Source organism: Prosopis cineraria, unplaced genomic scaffold (assembly GCF_029017545.1).
Source record: "Prosopis cineraria cultivar Desert tree isolate PC_DT_omini unplaced genomic scaffold, ASM2901754v1 PC12, whole genome shotgun sequence".
Taxonomy (NCBI): Eukaryota; Viridiplantae; Streptophyta; class Magnoliopsida; order Fabales; family Fabaceae; genus Prosopis; species Prosopis cineraria.
In genome coordinates this window covers 38,805,737-38,829,776 of record NW_026555343.1, presented here as the reverse complement: position 1 = coordinate 38,829,776, position 24,040 = coordinate 38,805,737, and the positions used below count along the sequence as shown (strand labels likewise).

General features: G+C 33.3%; 2 long non-coding RNA genes across 5 annotated transcripts; both read right to left on the bottom strand.

The window, feature by feature from the left end:
- Window positions 1-11,425: 11,425 nt before the first annotated feature.
- Window positions 11,426-19,691, bottom strand: LOC129289458 (uncharacterized). 4 transcript variants are annotated; one of them, XR_008588121.1, is made up of 6 exons: window positions 18,899-19,281; window positions 18,435-18,623; window positions 14,510-17,623; window positions 14,247-14,410; window positions 12,083-14,010; window positions 11,426-11,745 (listed from the first exon to the last, which is right to left on the bottom strand). It is a non-coding gene; the product is annotated as an uncharacterized LOC129289458 (long non-coding RNA). The 4 variants fall into 4 exon arrangements; XR_008588122.1 differs by lacking the exon at window positions 11,426-11,745 and adding an exon at window positions 19,668-19,691 and having other exon boundaries at window positions 12,259-14,010; window positions 19,216-19,321; XR_008588124.1 differs by lacking the exon at window positions 11,426-11,745 and having other exon boundaries at window positions 12,259-14,010; window positions 14,510-15,632; window positions 17,551-17,623.
- Window positions 19,692-19,969: 278 nt separating this feature from the next.
- LOC129289457 (uncharacterized) lies at window positions 19,970-21,742 on the bottom strand. Its single transcript, XR_008588120.1, has 3 exons — window positions 21,395-21,742; window positions 20,674-20,886; window positions 19,970-20,153 (listed from the first exon to the last, which is right to left on the bottom strand). It is a non-coding gene; the product is annotated as an uncharacterized LOC129289457 (long non-coding RNA).
- Window positions 21,743-24,040: the final 2,298 nt, after the last annotated feature.

The window sequence follows — 24,040 nt, the reverse complement described above, 5'->3', positions numbered from 1 at the left end:
AAATATTTTTTAAATTCAAAATATGAAACACTGAATAACTTTTAAAATTATTATTTTTAACTCTATGCTACTTCATTTATTACTATTTTTAAAAAAAAATTATGTATTAAAATTTTAATTACTATTATCAAGATTCTTTATAAAATATTTAATGATGGTATAATTAGAAAGAGGTAAAAATTTTAAAAAATTAAGGTTTTAACTAACATTTTTTAGAACAATAAAAAAGTTACCAATGCTTTATCTTTTAGTTTAGAGAGTCAAATTTCAATTCAGTTTAAGAGAATTGTAATAAAATTAATTTTAGAAAAGTTTATGTACCAAGATTTTTATTTTACGACATATATGTATATATTAAGTTGTACAATTGATCGTATATATGGTTGCTATCGAACCTAGAAAGAAAACAAAAAGTACAAATGGATCTAGTGACAACAAAAGCAGAGCAATGTGATTAATATTTTTCCTTTATTTTTTCTTTCTTCCTAATACATGAAAACCTTCTTTGATAATTATGTTGGAATTTCACCGAAATTTGAAGTGACCATATATAATTCATAATTGTTGATCCAGGCCTAGGAGCACAGAATGAGGAATTAAAGACAGAGGAAGTAACCCCATATATCAAGTCTATTTCTTGAATCCCACAGCAGTGAAAAGATTTCATCTTTATACCGTAAGCCTAACTACTGAATTACATTTCAATCAATCCTAACTCAAGTTTTGCTTTGCTTCTAACATCTTTTAGATTCAAACAATGCTATAAGTTTAATAGCTTGCACTACATTTGATGGTCCTCAGCAAAAGACAGGATAGATAATGAAGCAAGCTTTGAAGAAAATAATAACGTCCTTGCACCCGTATATATATATATATATATCTTTTTCATTTTCGTAAATTGAGAATAGAATAGACGATGTCATGAAGCTGAAGAAATGAAATATGAAGTGAAAAAAAGTCACAGTATTTACCTTCAATTTAAATTTAAATATAAAATTCGACCATCGATAGTTGAGTGATTTTCATCTAAGAAACTGCAGGCAAGTACTCCTTCTGCAACAATTTGAATTGATAGCCTCCACGTATATCTTGCACCAATTAAAATATTATCAACTAGGTTTATATTATACTTTGGTATATAAGTTATAAAAATATGGAGTAAAATCATATTTAATCGGTTATAGATTCTTTATATGAATAAGGTCAAATGTTAGAATTAGGAATTAAGATGAGCCTAACTCATATGAGTTCAGGTCCTCAAGCCTTTTTATCTTAAAATATTTGATCTTTTTTTTTAAGCTGGATTTATTGATCGGCCTTATGGTCAAGCTTGGAATCTCTTTTTATTTTTTAAAATAATTTAAAATTAAGTTTGGCATTATAATATTTTTTATATAAAATGATCAATATATAAATAAGAAAATAAAAGTTACGAGGATAAAGTATTAAAAAAGACATCAAATGGACATTATAATAATCACATGTCCATCATGTAAAATATAAATTATAATACTCTAAATTTCAAAATAAATACTATAAATTCTAATTTTAATATACAAATACACATTTCAAATTCTAGTTTTAATATAAAAAAATTGACTCAAATGGGTAGCTTGATGGGCCCAGTCTCGATCTGTGATGAAAGCATGTCAAAGACCAATTTGTGTTAAAAAAAAAAAAGCTTTTCACACGAGTACATGTTCATGGTTGGATTGGCTTATAATCTAAGTCAACATTGTATAATATGCAAGCTATATAAATTATAAACAAGTAAAATATACATATTATATGAACATTGTATAATATGCATGCTATATAAACAAGTGAAATATACATATTATATGACATCTAAATTTCTTTTCCTTGCAAATTTTGTCTCATGCTATGTGTCAATAATTCTAGAATACGCATGAACTACACAATTCAGATTCATTTAAATTCATTAACACTAGCAAGGAGCACAACAAAAGTTCACATGGAGGGCAGAAAATGACTGGCTATAAAGATAATCAAAATACTTATTATAGCTTTGGGAGTGACTTCAAATTTCAAGGTTCAAGAATTTTCAATCATAAAATGTGGTTATAATTTTTAATTATACATATTAGAAAGGTAGGAAGTTGAGTGCATAATCAAAGAAGCAAAGGGGTACCTGAAAAATGTGAAAGAAACTGAAAGATTTCAATGTGGTCTTTTTGGTTCCTCATACGGATAAGTTTTCTATCAAGTCTTCTTTCTTTTTCTACTGATGATCAACTCTAACTCCATCTCAAACCCTGAGTAATGTAGTGGCCGCACTCCACATACTTTTATTCCAACATCATCCAAATCCAAACACCTCCAATCAGCAATATTAATCCCATATCCAACATGGAATTCACATGTGATCTTACCATGATAACATTCGAAAGACGCAAGATCATAAGACTATAATTTGAATTCAATTCCTTCAAACTAACAAAACCAAAATAAAAGCTGCGGTATACATCATTACCGTCGTCATCAAATAAGTAACAGTGAAGGAGTAATGATTCCTTTGAGGTTGTTGAAACAAAAAGTGAACAACCTTCTAAGCCTAATAGATATTGGGCTCACTCTAGTATTACGAAGCCTAACAGATAGTTGCACATTACAACTGGTCCAGAGTGATATTATTTAGGTTATAGCTCATTATAATATTATATGAATAGCGTGCACAGCCTTTGTAATTTACTGTCTACTTTATTCTTAGGGTTCTGTACATACCCGATATATACATCAATAAAGTATTACAAAAGGCACCAAGCCACCATTATAAAATGTTCTACTCTTTATCTTGGTATCGGAGCGTGAAGGTTTACTGTCATGGCTGAAGCATCACCACACACTCCAAATGCCTTATCTGGATCTACAGGCATTGGGTCTCTATCTCTTGCTTTCGAACAATTTACCTAAGGGATTAGGAGGTTCTAATGGCATGAATCAGCCTTGTGCTATCAAGCTAGATGGCACAAACTTCCTCACTTGGTAGATGTATGTGTTGCCCATTATCAAAGGGCACAAACTTGAAGGGTTCCTCAATAGAACAACCAAGTGTCCACATCAATTTATTGTGGATAAAGATGCTGCAACAATCAACCCAGATTTTGAAGACTGGGTAGCTGCCGACCAACTTCTATTTAGTTGGCTATTAAATATCATGACCTTAGAGATTTCTTCACAAATGACTAGTGTATCAACCTTTGTTAGACTGTGGGAAGCTACATGACAACAAGCTAGAGCACAAACTAAAGCCAGAGTGCTCATGTTGAAAGCTGAATTGTAACGCATAAGAAAAGGAACAATGAAAATGGTTGAATATTTAGCTAAAATGAAAAATCTATTTGAGCAACTATCTATAGTTGGTACTCCTTTATCTCTTCCAGATCTCATTATTCAAATTTTAGCTAGTCTTGATGCTGATTATAACCCTATAGTAGTTCAATTAAGTTGTGAAGCTGAAGAAATTAATTGGATAGAGTTTCAAGCTGAATTACTTACTTATGCAAGTAGACAAGAACAATTACAACAATTCTCTCAACTGTCTGTTTCTACTAATCTGGTTAACTATACTAGTTCAGAAGCCTTTCCTTCAAGAAATTGGCGAGGAGGGTATAGTTCTCGTGGTTTTAGAGGCTGTGGCAGATATGGAAGAGGTTTTAATAGTAGAAATTCTAAGAGTATTGATCGACCACAGTGTCAGCTCTGTGAAAAATTTGGGCATCAAGTAGACACTTGTTTCTATCGTTATGATAGGACTTTCACTAAACTAAGTCAAAGGAAACAGCAAGGTTCAAATCCTTTAGGGTCAAAATCTAGCTCTAGCAATAACTTTAATTCAGCCTTTTAGGCTTCACCTGAAACAGTAAATGATGATGCTCGGTATTTAGATAGTAGAGCAACCAGCCACGTCGCCAATGACATCAACCATCTTGACAATCCTATAGATCCTAATGGTAAGATGAATATTATTGTGGGTAATGGTGAAAGGGTAGGTGTTAAAAAGATTGGTTTAGCTAGTATTCAATCAAAGTTTGAGACACATATCAAACTGAGCAGTATTCTAATTCCCCAAAAATCAAAAAGAATTTATTGAGTGTCTATAAAATTACTAATGACAATGATGTTGATGTTATATTTAATAAATATGGTGTTTCTGTGAAGGATCAAGAAACAAGAGTGACAATGTTACAAGGGAAACCTAGTAATAGTGGCATGTTTTAAATTTTTGAAGAAGGCAAGAGGAAGAATGATGCAGATATGAAGCTTGTATTTACTACGGTTAAAGAAGTTGATTATTCAACACTTAATCATTTACTTTTTAGTAAAGTTTGATGGTATTTTAGGCTTAGGCATCCTAATACTAGGGTGCTAAACAGAATCATTAGTGATTGTAATCTTAAAGTTTCAAACAATGAAGATGTGTTTTATCAGTCATGCAAATATGAAAAATCTCATGCCTTACCCTTTAAAATCTTTATTTTGCATGCCACCACACCACTAGAATTAATTCACACAAATCTATGGGGACTATTTCCTATTGTTTCTATAAATGGATTTCATTTTTATATCTTGTTTGTTGATGACTATAGTCATTATTCTTGGGCCTTTCCCTTAAAATCAAGGATGAGGCCTTGAGTACATTTATTCACTTTAAAAAATTGGTTGAAAACCAGTTTGATTGCAAAATCAAAATGATTCAAAGTGATTGGGGAGGAGAATACATAAGTTTTATTAAGGAGTTGCAGGATTCAGGTATTTAATTTTGACATTCATGTCCACATACATCTTCTCAAAATGGAAGAGCTGAAAGAAAGCATAGACGTGTTATTGAAATAGGTTTAACACTACTTGCTCAAGCAAAAATACCTTTATTCTATTGGTGAAAAGCTTTCAGCACTGTTAAAGATCTAATTAATATTCTGCCATCTACTGCTTTAGGAGGAATCTCTCCTCACTTTTGTCTCTTTGGCTCACATCCTAACTATGACAGGCTCAAGGTGTTTGGTTCAGCTTGTTATCCCTATTTACGACCTTATAATCAACATAAATTGTAGTTTCGATCAACCAAATGTGTGTTTATTGGGTATAGTAGTGCTCACAAAGGCTATAAGTGCCTTAGTCCTACTAGAAGAATTTATATTTCTAGACATGTGGTATTTAATGAAGCTGAATTCCCTTTTGCAATAGGTTTTATTAATAAGAAGAACATACCTGAAGAGCAAATCATTCATTTAGGAGCCTTTTTCAAACAAAGTCTAGCTTCTGTTCAAAGGAAGTGCGTTAATGACATTCTTTGTCTTCTTATTCTAATGACACAAATCCAAGTTTAACTACTACTGCAATTCCTCTTGATTCACAACTATCAACTACATCCTCTTCCAAGTCAATGCAAGGTGTTCTCATACTTGCTTCATCTGAAATAAGTCAAGATGCACAAGATATTAGTCCTGAACAAAGATTAGAATTCTCAACTATCCTACCATAATCACAAATTGACCAAGACAATAATTCAACTAGCTCACAAGATCTACAAATCACCCCAGCCAATAGACATTCTATGATGACTCATAGTAAAGTAGGCATTCATAAGCCTAAAGCACCTTATGTTGGTGTTATCACCATTACTACTTATTTTAATCATTGGGAACCCAGATCAGTTACAAAAGCATTTCAATTATAAAAACTTGATGCACATAAAATGTTTCACCACAAGTGTACAGGTCAAAGTGCAATATAGTAGTGCGTCAAGGTCAATCCCATAAGGAATCAAGCAAAATAGCAATTAGACAATAAAGTTTCCATTTTTGTTCACGTTAAGCGAAACCAATTAGAATCGATTGATTAAGCAAAAATTAGAAAGTGAAATGAATAAAATGAAATTAGATTCCCAATCCAACAACCGCAAATGTCCAATGCAACCTAGAGTCACTAATTCCTTGCTAGCATCATAAATCTTGCTTTTTACCCAATTAAGTAATTTTAATGCTAATTATGTTAATCTAGAGCATTAATGGCTATAAGAGTCTTTCGAACCTCAAATAACCCTCTCTCAAATTAATTATGTTATTTCTAACAAAATTATTTAAGAGGCAACTTTAATTCTAACTTACTCTAATTTGATTATATGAGGCAATTAAGTATATTTCTATCCTAATTACAAATTAGATTAAAGTCTAATCTCATATTACTCAATCTAAAGGTCCAAATGAGATTTTCCTTTGTCAAGGAAAAACCCCAACACCCAAATTCATATTTAATGATGGCTAAACATTAAATAGACAAATTAATGCAAGATTGAGCAACCAAAATTAACATTAAGCATAACCAATGGGTAAAAACAAGCTCTAATCCACTAACAAGTTCATAGTTACTTTAGGTTAAACGTGTTTAGCCACTAACAGCCATTGAAACAGCATGAAACGATAATATTTAGCAAAAGATACATCAAAATGTAGAGAAAAGGGAGAAGAAAGCTTATGAAGGATGATTTCTGTTACAAATAACAAGACCCAAGCGTTCCCCAAGCTTCTCCAACTGTTTTTCCACCTTAAAATGCTCCCTGGACATGCAGCTACTGGTTGAAGATGAACTGGAACTGCTATGAGGTCCCTCAAGCTTTAAAAATTCACTGAGAGTCAAAACTATGCGTTTCATTAAAATCGTGCTTTGCTGTAGCAAAACACGTTTTTGTTGCAGCGAACATGACCTGTTCAGATTTTCTTTTCAGCTTTAATTTCTTTGACTTGGGCTCCAAAATTCTCTTCTTTGGGTCCCTAAATTGGGCCTCCCTACATGCATAAAATTCAGAATAAATGATAGAATTGGTCCACTAACTTCCAACATATTTTCAAGCACATTTTCACCCACATTCATCTATTTAATCATATTTTTGCTAACAAAATTTTAATAAATGACTTCCAATTATATTAAAAATACTAATAAATTTAATAAAATATTGGAAGTCATTATTGGAGAAAAGTAATGCAAGATAAGTATAATGCTTTGCTCCTCAACAAGACATGGGAGTTAGTACCTTACACTGGTCAAGGGAATTTAGTGGATTGTAAATGGGTTTTTAAAACCAAGTTTAATGCAGATGGTTCTTTTTAGAAGAACAAGGTTAGATTAGTGACTAAAGGTTTTCAACAAAGTCCTGGTGTTGACTTTGATGAGACCTTTAGTCCAGTTCTAAAGGCCTCTACGCTTATATTCATTCTCACTGTTGCTGTAACTTTCAACTGGTAGATTAAACAACTGGACATCAATAATGCCTTTTTGAATAGAGATTTTCAAGAATAAGTTCTAATGAGAAAACCTAAAGGTTTCATTAATTCTAAATTTTCATATCATGTGTGTCTACTCAGAAAGGCACTTTATGGTTTAAAACAGGCACCAAGAGCCTAGTTTGATAAGCTTAAGAAGACTCTAATTAACTAGGGCTTCATTCACTTGAGAAGTGATTCATCTCTATTCTTCTTGAGGTATGACAAAGTAATCATGTTTGTCTTAATTTATGTAAATGACATCATTGTTACTGGAAATGTCTCTATAATGCTAAATCTTTTCATAAAGAAACTAAATACCTATTTTGCCCTAAAAGATTTGGGACAACTTCATCATTTTTTGGGCATTGAAGCTTACAGGGATGAAATAGGATTATATCTAAAGCAAGAAGATATATCCTACATATTCTAAAGAAATGCGAAATGTTGAATGCTTCCTCTATTCCAACCCCTATGGTTCTAAATCAGTATTTTTCCAAAGAAAAGGGTACTCTCCTTAAAGATCCGATACTCTACAAATAGATTATTGGTTCATTACAGTACTTGGTTCATACTCAGCTAAATATTATGTTTTCTATGAACAAGTTGAGTCAGTTCCTAAGTGCACTAAGAGATACTCACTGGCAAGGCTTAAAACGGATCTTGAGATACCTTAAAGGAACTACAGATCTCAGTCTATGTATCAAGCCAAGTAATCATCTTACCTTGCAGGGTTTTTCTGATGCTGATTGGGCCGTATGTCTTGATGATCGTAGATTAGTAGGCGGATATTGTGTCTTCTTTAGCGACACCCTCATTTCCTGGTCAGCTAAGAAACAACGTGTAGTCTCTCGATCGAGCGTTGAGTCTGAGTACAAAGAACTTGCAGATCTAGCTTCTAAACTATCGTGGATTCAATTGTTCACTTAAGAACTCCAGCTTCATCTTCGTCAACCACCGATCACGTGGTGTGGTAACCTTAGTGCTGCTACACTTGCTTCTAACCAGGTTTATCATGCACGGTCAAAGCACATAGAATTGGATGTGCATTTTGTTCGAGACAGAGTACTTGAAAGACAGCTTTTTGTGTGCTATGTACCCTCTCCTGAGCAAATCACAGACCTATTCACTAAAGCACTTTCTCATTCTAGACACTGGGCCTTCCTCTCCAAACTCGAGCTGCTGAAAGCTCTGATCCCTCGTTTGCGGGGGCATGTTGAAATAGAAAGTAAACAACCTTCTAAGCCCAATAGATATTAGGCTCACTTTAGTATTATGAAGCCCAACAGATAGCTGCACATTACAACTGTTCCAGAGTGATATTATTTAGGTTATAGCTCATTGTAATATTACGTGAATAGCGTGCACAACCTCTGTAATTTACTGTCTACTTTATTCCTAGGGTTCTGTACATACCCTACACATACATCAATAAAGTATTACAAAAAGCACCAAGCCATAATTACAAAATACTTTACTCTTTGTCTAAGGTGAAAGGAGGTCGAATGCAGTAAAAGAAGAAGCTTTGTAATTCGCAAAGATCACAAGGAAATTCAACAACATTGGAAGCCTCTGTTGTTTGTTTATATCTAATCCACTCTAGAACTCTACTTCCTTGGTAACAATAACTATCATAAGAAGGATCTCTTCCACAAGTTGCTAAATCTATTAAGAAATGAGTTAATTTCTCAATTAAGTGAAGTGAAGTATTATCTTATCCAACTTCACACAATCGCTGAAGTTGAATTTATAACGTTCTACAGAACTCTACTAGAATAGAGTCCAAGGATACAGTCTCTAATGAAGTACATCCCCCGGCATTTAGTTCTTCAAGTAAGGGAGGAAGTCCAGGTATAGACCTAAGCCTCTTGCACTCTCTTAAGGAAAGTAGTTTCAGGTTTGCAAGATGATTTATGGAAGCTGGCAAGCTCTCTACATTAGTTTTATCCATTGACAAATATTCTAACCTTGTTAAGGCATTAATGTTGCCAGGGATTTCTGTTAATTTACCATCCAGTGAAGACTGACATGTATGATTGAGAATCCTTACCAGACAAATTGGTAGTCTTAAAATAAGAGCTTTTCTCCAGTCATTCACCTTTTGGAGGTTGTGGGTGAAATCTTGCTCATGCTTTTGAAATGCCCGCTTGAAAGTCCTATTCTGCTTGTGAACATCCAAGGGGTCAACTTTACAGAAGATAGCGATCACGACCTGTCCCTCATGATTTTTGCATCCAAGTATGTGGACCAATTCATCTAAACACCACTTGGAGGAAGCGTAGTTTTCAAATAAAACCACCACAGAGATCCTTGAGTCTTGGATTGCTTGGAGAAGTGATGGTGCAATCTCGTTGCCTCTGTTGAGCTCAAATCGATGAAGGTTGTATCAGAGAGAGCTTTGTACAGATGGCTGGTGAAGTTAGAGCGAGTGTCCTCACCTCTAAAACTGATGAAGACGTCATATTTTTTAGGAACATGAATGAGTAGCAGACTTATAAAATCTAAAATATAGAGTAAAGTTAGCATTGAAATTGTTTCTATTTTTTCATCATTATATAATATTCCTTTAATCATGTTCTTAAGTTATTTCCGACATATTTTAATGAACCATTGAAAATATTAAAACTTACTAACTATTTAAAAATTTAATAATCTTTTAATTTTTCCCCTATTTAATATATATATATATATATATATATAATTTAATAATATACTTTTTCTTATCAACATTTTTTTTAGTTGCTCACAGGTATCCTCTGATTGGAAGTAATTCTATTCAAGTCACATGCGAGTACTAAATGTAGGCACTTCTCCCAATAAGAATTCAAACTTTAATTTATTATATTGTAAAGGATTAACTACTTTCGCTAAACTCAACCTCTGTTGGTTAGTTAGATTTTATCAATGGCATATAATGGAAAGACTAATACTTTTTTTTTGAATGAACAAAGGGCTATATAATTACAATAAAAATAATACAGTACACCAGAGATTTACATCAAGAAAATAAAAAGAAACAAGAAACCTTTTGACATCCACCCCTTCCTATTCAGCAAATAGGTTGATGTTGAAAGATTGCCAAAAACTTAAAAAGAGTGCCACTGTTTTTGACAAAATTTCTAAAATAGTCACTCATACTATCAAGAGAACAGACTAATACCTTTGGTTGGTATCAACTACGAGGATTTACTGAAAAGAAAAAAAAAAAAAACAGAGGGGCTTGATTCCAAAGTTGGTAAAACAAGTATCTAAATTATTGATAAATCACTTACCTTTTAATTTTAAATAAATGAGTCCTAAAACATATCAATAGAATTGGAAATAATTAGAGTTAGCATTTGAGTTGTTTCTGCAATGCTTTGAGATGTCTTTATCATTATATAATATATAATTATAATAATAATCTATTTATTCAAAAATAAATTGTTGTAAAATGTAATTATTTCATTTATATTTTGTATATATCCATTAATTCAAATTCAAATTTAAATTATTCAAAGATAATAAACTGATGGCTCAAATTTTAGTGTGCGCGCATTAACTGTCATACTTACTCATGTTGATACTTATTTTGTTTGGATTTTAATTTACATTCCATTTAATTGATAATTCAAATTCAAAATTCTTTCCAATATAAGCTTGAATATTGCTTATAAATAGAGGTATGTGGTTACAAGTTCATTTGTCAATTTTAGGTTTCTTTTTTCATTTTTTTGTGAATGCAATTATGGACTTTTATCTTATATTACATATGTGAGTCTATTGTATATTTAAATGTCTTACTATTATTGCTCTTATTATTTGGTTCCCCATATTTTTGTATGACTATTAATTTTTTTTTTCATTTTATTAGTTTAATTAGTTTCTTTCATATTTTTTTATTCTAATTTTATTCGAATTTTGATACAATAAAATCTAAGTTTTAGAGAGAATTATAAAATCTAATTGTTTTTCATGTTAAATTTTAAATTTATCTATATTTTGGCAGCTACTTTCTCATGGTTCTCAATCTTGAGCAAACTCAAAGCCAACGAACGATGCCCATCAGGCTAATAGAAATTCAAAATTCCTAACGCAAACAATGATGCCACTCGACTAAATCACAGGCAAACAATAATCCGACTAAATCTTGAAACAAGGAATAAGAAACTTCAAATCAAAGTGAGGCAGACAGCAAATCTTGAAGTCCCAAGAAACCATGAACAAAAACAATCAAGTGGAAAACCAAGAAATTGAGTGAAGAAACCGCATGGGGAAAACACCCCTAAGGGTGATTTCAGGGAAGAATTAAGCAAGACTATCTTGACTCAGTGAAATCCTTTGCCACTGCACTACTTCTTGGGTTTCAAAGGTGCTGATGTAGCTGGGAGAATATTGGCTTGTTGGGAAACCACTGAAATGAGAACGTCGAATCAAGTGTACTAGGCCCCCAAAGAAACAATTAGACTGAAAGCATTATGACCTGAAATCGACACGCTCGTGATACCATGTGAATTGATCTAAAATGAAGAAAAATATGAATTCTTCACAAGATGATATCAAGTTATCCATGACGGCATTACAACAAGACGACAACAAATCAATAATCTTTAAGGGTGAAACCAATAATCCCAAAAGTTTTGGAGATTCGAGAAGAAGACCAATGTTAACCTCTGTTTATGCACAAACATGATGATTGACTCTATATAGACTAGAATCTCACGTTACATTGAGCCAGTGAAATAACTAACCACTAACTCTGCTCGCTAACTAATATTCCAACGGAAACTATAAGGTGAAACTAATTTTAAAATAGGTACCTGTACAGCTACATGATTGGAGTTTGCTAGGGGAGAAATAACATTGAAGTCCTCTGAATAGAAACCTGCTCATATCAACAGAATTGAAAAGGAATCTGTCTCTAATTTTGAGTAACAGAAATATAAAAGGTGTATCAATAGGATTAGATATAGTAAGCATTCACTCTATTCAAAAGTAGTACAGAATGAATATTATTTATAGGAGAATGACAATATTTATTCATTCTTCCCATCAAATCAAAGCACCAATTCATTATGCTGACAACATTTTGTCATACTTGAAAAAGGGAAAGAAGGATACCCGTAACTAACAGATTTTATCAGGGGAGCTTTTCTTTTATCCTGTGTACTGTATGTATAATAAAAAGATATATACACAGTACTTATAAGCAGAGCTTTTCTTTCGTCCTGTGTGCAAAATTCCAGCTGCTCTATCTTCTCATAAGCAGGGCACCAATTCAAGTTCTAATATTGTTTAGTCAATCATTGCAATTATAAGGCTTTTCCTTTTTGTACCCTCCTTCCACTACAATTCCATTTTCTGAACTATGTTGTGACGTTCTGAGGCATATGTGGGGCAAATTCCACACCGATCTGTGATGTTACTTCTATCAGTCTCAGTCGTCACTCTAGAATCAAAATCGTAGTATTTTAAAACAATATAGAATTTAAACTCAAACTTAGAAGTGGTGCCCTCATCATCTTCTCATCTCTGAGTACCCTTTGATGTGCTTACCAAAGGTTCGTACCACAGAAAAACATGATCTTGCATCAATTCATAGCTTAGATCAGACACTAATTTTGTCCTATCTTTGATCTCTTGATGTTTATAGTCGAACATCCTGTACAATGAGAAGCTGTCCTCAATGTCCAAGGTATACCGAGGAAGAATGCAGCAACATAGAAAACCCAATAAATGGTTTGGAGAAGTAGGAACAAGTTCAATTTTAATTGAAGATTCTGTCATCTGAGTGTATCTGAACCACGCTGGAATTGTCCTTCCTGGGTAACAAACTTTAGCACAACAGAAATTGTTATGTATTGCTCGCATTAGTGAGAAATGAACAAATGCTGTGATATCACGATTATCCAATCCCAGGACACAACAATTTTCAAAAGAAAACAATAATCTCGCTTCATAACAGGGTTCTAACATCCAACTTGTTGGGCTGAACTCGATAGTCTCTAAATATATGCACTTGCTGACATCCAACTCAGTAATGAAAGACGGAAGTGCTGGTAAGGACCTGACCCTCCTGCAATTTCTCAAAGCAATTTTTTTTTCAGCTTCGAAAGATGCTTGATGCTAGTAGGCAAACTCTCCACACTGCTTCCTTTTAGTGATAGAGACTTCAACATTGACATGGCACTGATATTGTCTGGGATCTCAGAAACCTGCAGAGACATCAAATCCAATTCTTCTAAAGAACATAAGCCATCAAACAGCATGCATAGTTTCCTTTCATTATTTCCTCTTTCATACCATGAAAAGAAAGTATTTTAAGTGATGTCAAGCAACACTCATTTATTTGAAAGCTCCTGAGCAAGGTACTACCAAGATACAGCTCTTCAAGTTTATTGAACCCTCCATTGGGCAATATCAACATTTTGATACTCGTAGTTCTTAAATTTAAAACTCTCATTTCTGCTGATGACAACCAAAGTTCCTTGAGACCATTGCAGCCTAGCAGCTCGAGATGCTTGAGAGATTGTGAGCGGTGATTCTCACTTTGAAGACTCCTTAGTCGGCAGCACCAACTTAGGTCCAAAGAAACAAGTTTCGGGAGAGATAATATAGATGAATGAACACTACGCAAATTACGACAACCATTTAGGCTCACTATTTCGAGATTAGATGCCATCGATAAATCAGGTAACTCCTCCAACTCAGTGGATCTGACATTTAAGATCCTCAAATTCATAAGATCCTGAAATGATTAAAAGAGAAAAATTACTGGAGAATCCCCTCATGAATCAATTGGATTGAAAGACTGAAACATAACGACGACGTTGACAAGACTGAAACATAAATTACGATATAATTACTTGTACACCATCTCATAGTATTTTAACTCTGCCATACTGCATATGGATTTCAATGAGTTCCTTCGGACAAAATCCCAAAGGCAAGGACTCCAAAGGATAGTACTCCCAATTAAAGTACCTTAGTTTCTTAGAAGGTAGCTTCAAATCCATAGGAAGGTAAATTTCACAATTGATATGCAGTAATCTTAGATTTGCCATCCTTTTCAAAGCATCTGCATCCAAGGACAATGGGTTTTTAATTTTGCCTCCAGCCCATTTAATGCCTTCAACTCTATAAGTTCCCTAAACAAAAAAAAAAAAAATCACATAATATTGAAACAATGGAGTTTAAAAAATTCAATAAAATAATGAATACAAAAAAAGTGAATTCACCTTTCTTACCATGCTATTTTCTAGTACATCATGAATTTCCCCAGCATCATTTAATCAGCTTCGATTTCTAGGATGTTTTCTAGACTCTTCACGAACTATTTCTTCAGCCATTTCTTGTAGCAAATCATGAATTTCTATTTTGTTATCTCTTGAAATTGTTATGAGAGATTTATTTACAAGGTTATCTATCCCACAATCCGTGTAGGAACCACAAGCATCTAACACCCTTGTAATATCATCTCTTTTCTGTCCTCCAAAAAAGAATGCAATGTCTAAAAATATGTTCTTATCATCATCATCTAGGTCATCATAACTCACTCTCAATACAGTTTGAATTTCTTTACAGGGGTACTTTTGGATTTTTTTCAGAACATCTCCCCATATATTTATATCTTTAGAATTTAAATATGAACCCAAATCTTTCAATGCTAAGCGAAGGCCCCTAGCATATTCAACTGCCTATGCTGATAACTTTTCATATCCCATTTTGGGATGACCTTCCTTAAAAGCATGAAAGCAGAAAAATTTAAGTGATTCGCCATTGTTCAATTCTTTGACCTCATGCAATTCATGAACTCCTCCACTTATAAGAACATGTCTATCTCCACTTGTTACAATGACTTTGCTGCCTGGTCCCATATAATGAAGTTTTGATATTGTAATTGGTTGGAGGTGTCTACATTGTCACACCCCAAACTTTTGAAGTGTGATTAGATGGAATATAAGAAAACTCATATTCCATAAGCCTAATTCCTTAATACATCTATCAAATTAATTATAATTTTTCGTACAATTCTCATTTGTCTTAAATAATTATTAATAAATATAAAATATTTGGACTAGCTGTAGAAATTTCGACAGAGTCTCTACTGTAAGTGGAACTTCCTGAAATTTCTACAACTTGCCAAAAACACATCCAAGCAACATTCGGAGTTCTACTCCGATACTATATGTACAACCCAAAATAATTTAACTGAAGATCCTACCTATATGATTCGTGGAGCGATTCTAGAACAAAAAGATAGAATATTTAGATATTTACACTCGTCCACTATGTAATTGAAGCAACAAAATATCCCTCGTCTCAAGAAGTCCCACAAGATCTACTAAAGAACAGGTCCACTCCCACTATCTGAATACCAAAATTTTTTCAGTGAATAACGTTTCCAGATAATAAACAAGTAAATAAGTAATGATAATTAAGTAATAAAAGAGAAAGGAGGAAAGATAATCATGATCAATAAATTAAAATTTTATCTTTTATATAAAACAAATCATAGCGATACAGTTCTTAAAGGTAAACAACAACAACAACAACAAGCCTTTATCCCACTAGGTGGGGTCGACTACATGGATTGCAAGACGCTATTGTGCTCTATCATTTATCAAGCTTTTAGGAATATTATTAATTAAGAGATCGTGTTTAACAACTTCTAAGAGTGTTCTCTTAGGCTTTCCTCTACCCCTCTTAATCAGACTCAAAGTTATATGTTCCACTCTTCTCACTGGTGCCTCCCTTGGTCTTCTTTGTACATGCTCAAACCATCTCAACCGATTTTCTACCATTTTTTCCTCAATAGGTGCTACCCTCACTTTTTCGCGTATGTGCTCATTTCGAATTTTATCTTTACGTGTATGTCCACACATCCATCGTAACATTCTCATCTCTGCTACTCCAACTTTATACTCTTATTGTCCTGTTAGAGCCCAACATTCACTACTATATAACATTGCCGGTCTGATAGCAGTGCGATAAAACTTTCCTTTAAGTTTATTAGGCACCTTACGGTCACAAATAACTCCTTTAGCTTTTCTCCAATTAAACCACCCAGCTTGAATCCTATGTGAAATATCTCCACTGATTTCACCATCATTTTGAATAATGGCTCCCAAATATCTAAACTTTTCCACTTGAGGTATAATTTGATCTCCCAATTTTACTTCCAAATTATTGTCAAATAGTCTCTTACCAAATTTATAATATAAATATTCCGTCTTACTCCTACTCAGACGGAAACCTTTCGACTTTAATGTCCTCCTCCATAACTCAAGTTTGCAATTAACCTCTTCTCTTGTCTCTGCTATAAGAACTATATCATCCTCAAAGAACATACATTTGAAAATTTCTCCTTGAATATGTTCCATCAAAACATGTAGGATCAAGTTGAACAGATAAGGACTCAGAGATGATCCTTGATGAAGTCCAATCTTTATAGGAAAATCCTTTGTTTGACCACTAGGCGTTCTTATACTAGTTTTTACCCCTTCATACATATCTTGTATGGCTTTAATATAAGCAATCCGTACTCCCTTTTTTTCCAACGCTTTCCAAAGCACTTCTCTTGGTATACGATCATAAGTTTTTTCCAAATCAATAAAAACCATGTGTAAATCTTTATTTTTACAACGATACTAGTTCTTAAAGGTAAACAATTTGGAAAATTGGTTTTCTGTTAGGACTTAAATAGAACGAATAACAGGTGTGGACACACAGTCCACAAGGGCAAGTAACATCCGGCGTAGTTAGAAACTACAAAAAACAGGCGCAAGCATAAAGCTCATGAATAACAGGCGTGGATTATATCTATGAAATTATATCCTCCATTCCACGTGTGTTGGCCGACACACGGGGCTAGCATCTCCCATATACCCTGCTAGCTAGGTGTGCCATAGCGCGCCAAGGGCTAATGAAACTGTCGTTAGCAACCAGCATTCTGTATTCAGTCCTATAAAACATTTCTGGCATACATGGAAGGAAAATATATTTGTAGCTCAATTTGTTCACAAATTATTAATGCCTACTAGATCTTCCCATTGGTAGATTGTTCAATCCATGCATGAATAATGTGTTTTGGAAAACAAATAACCAAATGAAAATATAAGCTAATAAATTTAAATCCTATGAAACCAGGTACATTCTTCAATGCAAACATTTCAAGGCTCCATAATATATATGTATAAACATAAAATTTCCTCGAGAAAAGTTCTATTTATTTATTCAGACAAAAATCATCCTCATTTTTGACTTACAGGGAACGTTATTTACTTACCTGATATACCACCTAATTCCAAAAATCTCCTTCTTTTTACAGCTACAATCAAGTTTCCCCTTCTTCTAGTGACCTTATTAAACATGATAGAATTTTAATAAATTTGCTACCAGATGAACAAACTCTCTTACTCTAATAGCAAAATCACAATCAACTTAAATAAATCAAAGTTTGTCCTTTATTATTATTTAAATCTCTTTACTTTCTTAAATCATTTTCCCTGATAGTTATCAACACAATTATAATACTTCACAACTCCAATTCCCATTAGATGTCAATTTGAATTTAGGAAATAAATTTCCAAAAATTCAGATATTCACATATTACTTCCAAAATCAGACCTTCTTTGCAACTTTTTCTAATAAACCTTTCAACAATCATCTTATAAGTGCCGATATTCAAGATTTATATTCAAAATATTCTCTTTCAATTTCATTTAAACAAATACTTCTACATTAACCAATCTAACAAGTCTAATTTAACTCAAAATTTATAACCTATGAGTATACCTTTATCAAACTTTAAGTTAAATTCTCAACCATTTTTTTTCACAGCACAGCAATGACAACAGCAGATTTTGAGAGAAAACAAATTGCAAACTTCACCCCTTCACTTCTTCCATTTACATGCACCACAGTTGTCTAAGGAAAGAAGAAGAGATCAAAGCTTATCACCTAGATGAATTAACAACATCCAAACAGGGAGGAGGAAGCAAACATCAGGTCTGTATAGGGGAGATAATGAAAACCAGAATTAAGCATAGAAAAGAGATGAGCAGCTCGGCGGTGACCAAAGAAGCAAAAAGGAAGAAAGAATTCTAGCTTGCTTAAGCAATTATACACACGAAACAACAAGAAAAAAAAAAGAAGAAGAACTGGGCATACTTGGGACGATGATAGAGGTGGAGGAGTGGTGAGATAGGAAGAGAAATCTCACAGCTACAGCGGACGAAATAGCAGCAGGCACCGGTGATAGAGACTTACACAGACGACGGTGACCGACGATCGAGAGGGGAGGAAGCAGAAACGCGACGGGAGACAAGCAAGGACCCAGATATCTAGCTCTCTCGATCTCTGCTTCTCAAATGTTTGAAAAAAAAAAAGAATTAAAAGGAGAAGGGAAAAATCTGATGCAAAGAAGGACATATTGGTAATTTCATGAAATAATAAAATTAAATAAATCTCCTTTAGGCCAAAGTCAGGTTCAAACTTGGGACCTAAAGGGCATATTATTTGCATAGTTTCCACTACACTAACATTCCTTCTTGTCCTAATTGTCTCAAAATTAATATAACTAACATATGTTTAATTAATTTATTATCATTTTAAACATCTAGGTTATTACATACATCATCAAACACAAGAAGAGCTCTTATTCCACGTCGCCTTTTTGCAGGTACCGTGTCATGTCCTCCTCCCATTTCAAGATTTTCTTTATTCAGTTGTACAGAAAGAATTTTATTAAGCAAATTACACAATCCAGTGCTTTTTGATTCTGCTCTCACATTTCCCACAAAGCAATAGCTATCAAATTGGGGAAAAAATTTGCGAAACACAGCACGAGCCAGCGTTGTTTTCCCTGCCCCTCCCATGCCCCAAATTCCAAGAAGCTGAACTTCTTGTGAGTCAACTCTCATAAATGGTTCAACGCTGGCCAAATTCTCACCAAATCCAACCAGGTGCTCTAGTTCTTCATCTGGTTCTCTATCGTCCAATATTTTCCATAAATCTTTTATCACTTCGATAATGAGATCCAATTCATTTCTGGCATGCTGTTAAAGAAAGAAGAAAAGGCATGAAAAACATAGTAATAATAATAATAATAATAGCTATACATGATACAAATAATTATAATATTAAAAACCAGGTCAACTCATCCAATTAAATCAGTAAACCATTGAATCAGTACTTTGAACAATTCAATAAAATGTTTTGCTTATAACCAGTTCGAGCACAATTCGACTACAATTTTGACCATTAACTCTTAAACCATTGCCTTAAATGGTATAATGATCTGTCTGGTTTTCAATACCTTAAAAATAATACAGGAATATATACAAGATAATAATTGATGAGCTATGAAATGAGCTAATTAAATAAAAAAAAAACTAAACTTACTGAAATTTTGATGGATAGTGATAGCCTGACAAGTTAGCTGCTTTAGTCAAAGTAGATCTCCATATTTGTAGCATGTCCATGTAACACTTGAACTTCTCTTCATGATTGGTGAACGCATCTGCATAAGTACCTTTTTGATTCCTGACATCAGATGAATCCATCTTGTGTAAATAACTGGTATCACAATCTGTCCATTGTCTTCCTTACATTCCATGATTTTGACAAGCTCTTCCAGGCACCACTTTGAAGATGCATAGTCTTTGGAAAATATCACCAATGATATCACTGATTCTTCTATTGCTTTCTTAAGTGCTGGTGATATTTCATCTCCTCTCTCCAGCCTCTCATCTACATAGACATTTATACCCTTTTTACTCAACTCCCTTTTCAAATGGCTTAGAAACCCATCTGTGATGTCTGAACCTCTAAAGCTGATAAACACATCATATTTTTTCTAAGCAACTTTGGTGGAAGAAGAAGCCATTGCTGGAAAGAAATAAGATCTAATTATTGAATAGCAATCATAAGATCATGATAATTATTGCAAAACTTTCTATGATTTAGGGGCTTCTATAAATGAAGGCAAAGCTTCTACTTGGGTAACATGAAAATAAATTGTTGGAGGGAAGCTGTATTCAATTCCAACTCTTAACGAGCATTGCTATAAATTTTGCTTAAATTTAAATTGATACATCAACATGAAATTGAAATGATAGATGGTGAAGCAGAATGAGAACACAATAATCAATGTATCAATATACCGTTATCGATGCCTCAATATATAAAATAACTTTTACAACAAACCATATCATTTGTAAGTTATCAACATTGCATCTCATTGATCAACCTTGTCGATACAAGAAAGACATGAATTCAGTAGGAATATGGCATCTCTTGACGAAAGGAATAGTGCAAATATATACATTATAAAATTTATATGCATACGTGTGTGTGTGTGTGTGTGTGCGCGTGTTATTATAAGGAGTAAGGAAGATGATCATCATACCTGGCTTCACTTGTCGATCAAACCTTTTTGGGAAACTAAGAGCCATGATGAAGTCTGTGTATCACCCAATATAGTTTTCAAGCAAAGAAGAAGATTTCTGGGTAACTTTCTTATCATTACCTATGCGAAGAATCTTCGTTGGAAAGAAAGTTGGCTAATTTAAAATGGCAATTTGACTTCTGCGTGATTTCCACGTTCCCTCTCCATTGTCTACTGTTTGAATTTGGTCATGTGCAGAGTACAGACATCAGTCATGTTTCAAATTAAAAAAACTTTGGTTTGTTGAATTGAAAAGTTTTATATTTGTCTTTATTCTCGAGACATCATATTAAGCTTTTATTAGTAACTAGAAAAATAAGGCACTTATACAATTTATATTGGTTATATTTAGTTTCAGGGATGATAATTAAATGTCTAAAAAAGAATACAAATTTTTTTAGTTCAAATAAAATTGATATGGATGAGAAGAATAAGAATTATATACGAGTCACAAATATAAGCTTGAATAAAAAGGATCAAACTCACTCCTAGTCATTTAACAAAAACTTCTTTTGACGATTTGGGTGCATAAAGATGCTTTCATACCAAGATTCAGATCTCCAAGAAGTATTTTAGGATTTTTTTAATTGATCTTGAATAATATAATGACACCCGTGCAGATCCATTTTTGAAAAGAAAAGTAAAGGATCAGCACCTCTTTATTCAAATCCAGAAATCGTACCTGTTTAGGGTTCAAATTTGTCTCAACAATGTAGTCTTGCACGAATTCCTCTGTCAAAGGTCGACAAACTGGGATCCCGTTTAGTTCCCAGTAGCCGTACTGCGTGCATGCCTATACTGGATTGTTGAAACCAGGATTCGCCAGCTTCCTGAATTTTCGATTCACCGTGATCTTCAAATCGGTTGCTTCCGGCGAAATTCCTCCACATATACGCGACATAGAGGTCTTCAGCACAGCACTATCGAGCTGGACATCTTCCACCTACTTGCCTCCTTTGCAACGGTTACTGTGTCCACCTCCAATCTTCCCATTTTATTTTTCCAGACGATTATTGTATAATGCGACTTTTTCTTGTTTTTTTTTTTTTCATTGATCTTTAATCAAAAAGAAAGTAAAGGACTATTAGGCCTGGCATATGAATTATTTTAAAAACTTAAAATTAATTAGCTCATTTTTGTTTGGGACAATCGATGCGAAAAGCAAGGGAGTAAGTAATAATTTCCACTCCAGGCAGGGATAAGATATGGTCTTCAAATATGGATTTAATAGAAACACAATGACAATTTGTTTATTCATGCAATAATTAGGATATGGATAAAATTTAAAATTATAAAAAATTTATTATAAAACATGAATTTAATTTAAATTTAAATTAAATCTAAATTCATAGACTTTTATTTATTCAAATGAAAGATTTGATCTAAATTTAAATTCAAACTGAGTTTATTAAACATTTTAAAAACAAACTTTTGCTACTTTCAAGACAAAACTATTCTTACATTGTTTTGGCCAAAGTCAATGTAGGTTTCTAAACACACTAAATAAGCATTATCAAACAAATAAATTTAGGCACACAAAGTAATTGTAGCAAAAAAAAAAAACTGTATCTTTATTAAATATACACTTACCTATAGAGATAAAAAATCAAGGGAGAATCACATTTAAAAATCTCTCAAAAAAATTATTTACAAGCAAAAACTAACAAGTCACCATTTGAAAAAAAATATATCACTATTATTATTTTAATAATCAATTCTGCATTGGTCTTTGTTTTAAATAATTTTTTTAGGAGGATGTTGGACAGTATTCTCCCAAAAATAAATGTCTGCTCAAGATTGAACCTGATTAAAGGCGTGAACTATGCATCCCCTTACGCGTTGGATAACTTGGATACTGGGGGAGATGGTAATCAAGAGTTTCTCACATATGATAGTGACAGATAACTTGAGTGATTTTGCATGGTAATCCATTCCATTTTCTGGAAGAGGCAATGTAAGGTTCATAGGTTCTACAAAATCAGAGAGATAACTTTATATGAATCTGAGATTGAACTACACAATTGGGGAGGGTCAAAGATACATATTGAATGGTGCAGAATGAGTCCTTCTGTATGTTTTGACCATCCCTGCTAATCTATGACTGACAAAGCAATGCATTTGACCGTCCTGATTGTTAACTACGTCCAACCAGATACTTAATTGAGAGAATTTATAAAATGGTAGAGTGTCTTGAAGAGGAAGGTGTGAAGTCGATGCCAAATTGAGGTGTTTGCTGCAGCTGCATTCCACCTTCTGAAACAAAACCAAGATGATGATGTGATTTTAACAACTAATACAGCAAAATATCAGAAAAAGTTATAATGACATGAACTCATTCTACTGAACTACACTTCTATGATTCTCTCACTAATTTTTGTTCAGAGAAATTGATTCTACCCTCCATTTAACTTTTCCATGTGATACTATATTTATAAAAGCTGACTCCTATTGGTAGCAGAAGAAAATAGAGAATTTTTTTCCCACCAACAAAGAATAAAAAGGAAAATGAAGAATTTGAACAGCATCAGCTCTTAGTTTTTCACCGCTGGAAATAAACTATTAATGCTCAACAACTAGGGCTATTTGAATATATTTTCACAAAATCAAAGTTTTAACTTTCAAAATTAATTTTAAAGGGAAACCAAACAGACACTATATAGTCACTTCAAAATTTGAGGTAGACCATCAACAATAAACAGATGGTCTATAAACAATTGACATGCTTACATGTCTACATATTTTTGGTTCAGTATATTTAAGAATTTTGTTTTATACCTGAAAGGTTTTTACTAAACAAGTTAACACTTTACACATAATAATTTTTTTATGGTTGATCTTTCAAAAGGAAAAAAAAAAAGGGTGAAACCGAGTTTGAAAACACATTTGACATCCACAAAATCAATATATATATATATATTATCTTGAACTATTTATAACCTAGTTAAGTGGTATAGAAACTAGAAGAATAGGAAAAACTCTGCAAGTTTATTCCTCTCAATTGGTTCGTGTCTTCCGTACAGTGTAAAGCATCCTATTTATACTATTTGGATAGGGAGGGGATTACAACTGAAATTAAAAAGGGATTAATGTTTATTACTGAGATGAACGTTTATGGAAAACGGATGGGCTGTGTGGCTGCATTAATGGAGATGAATGGCGTAACAACAGTGCTGCTATGTTGTGTCTAGCTTTATTCTGTTTCATCCTCCTTGGGTTGGACAAAACTCGCCCTCGAGGTAAGTTCAACATCATCAACAAGATAGGGTGACGAGTCAGCAACATTGGAAGTTGTAGAAACTCCATATGTACTAGGTAATTCAACCTTATA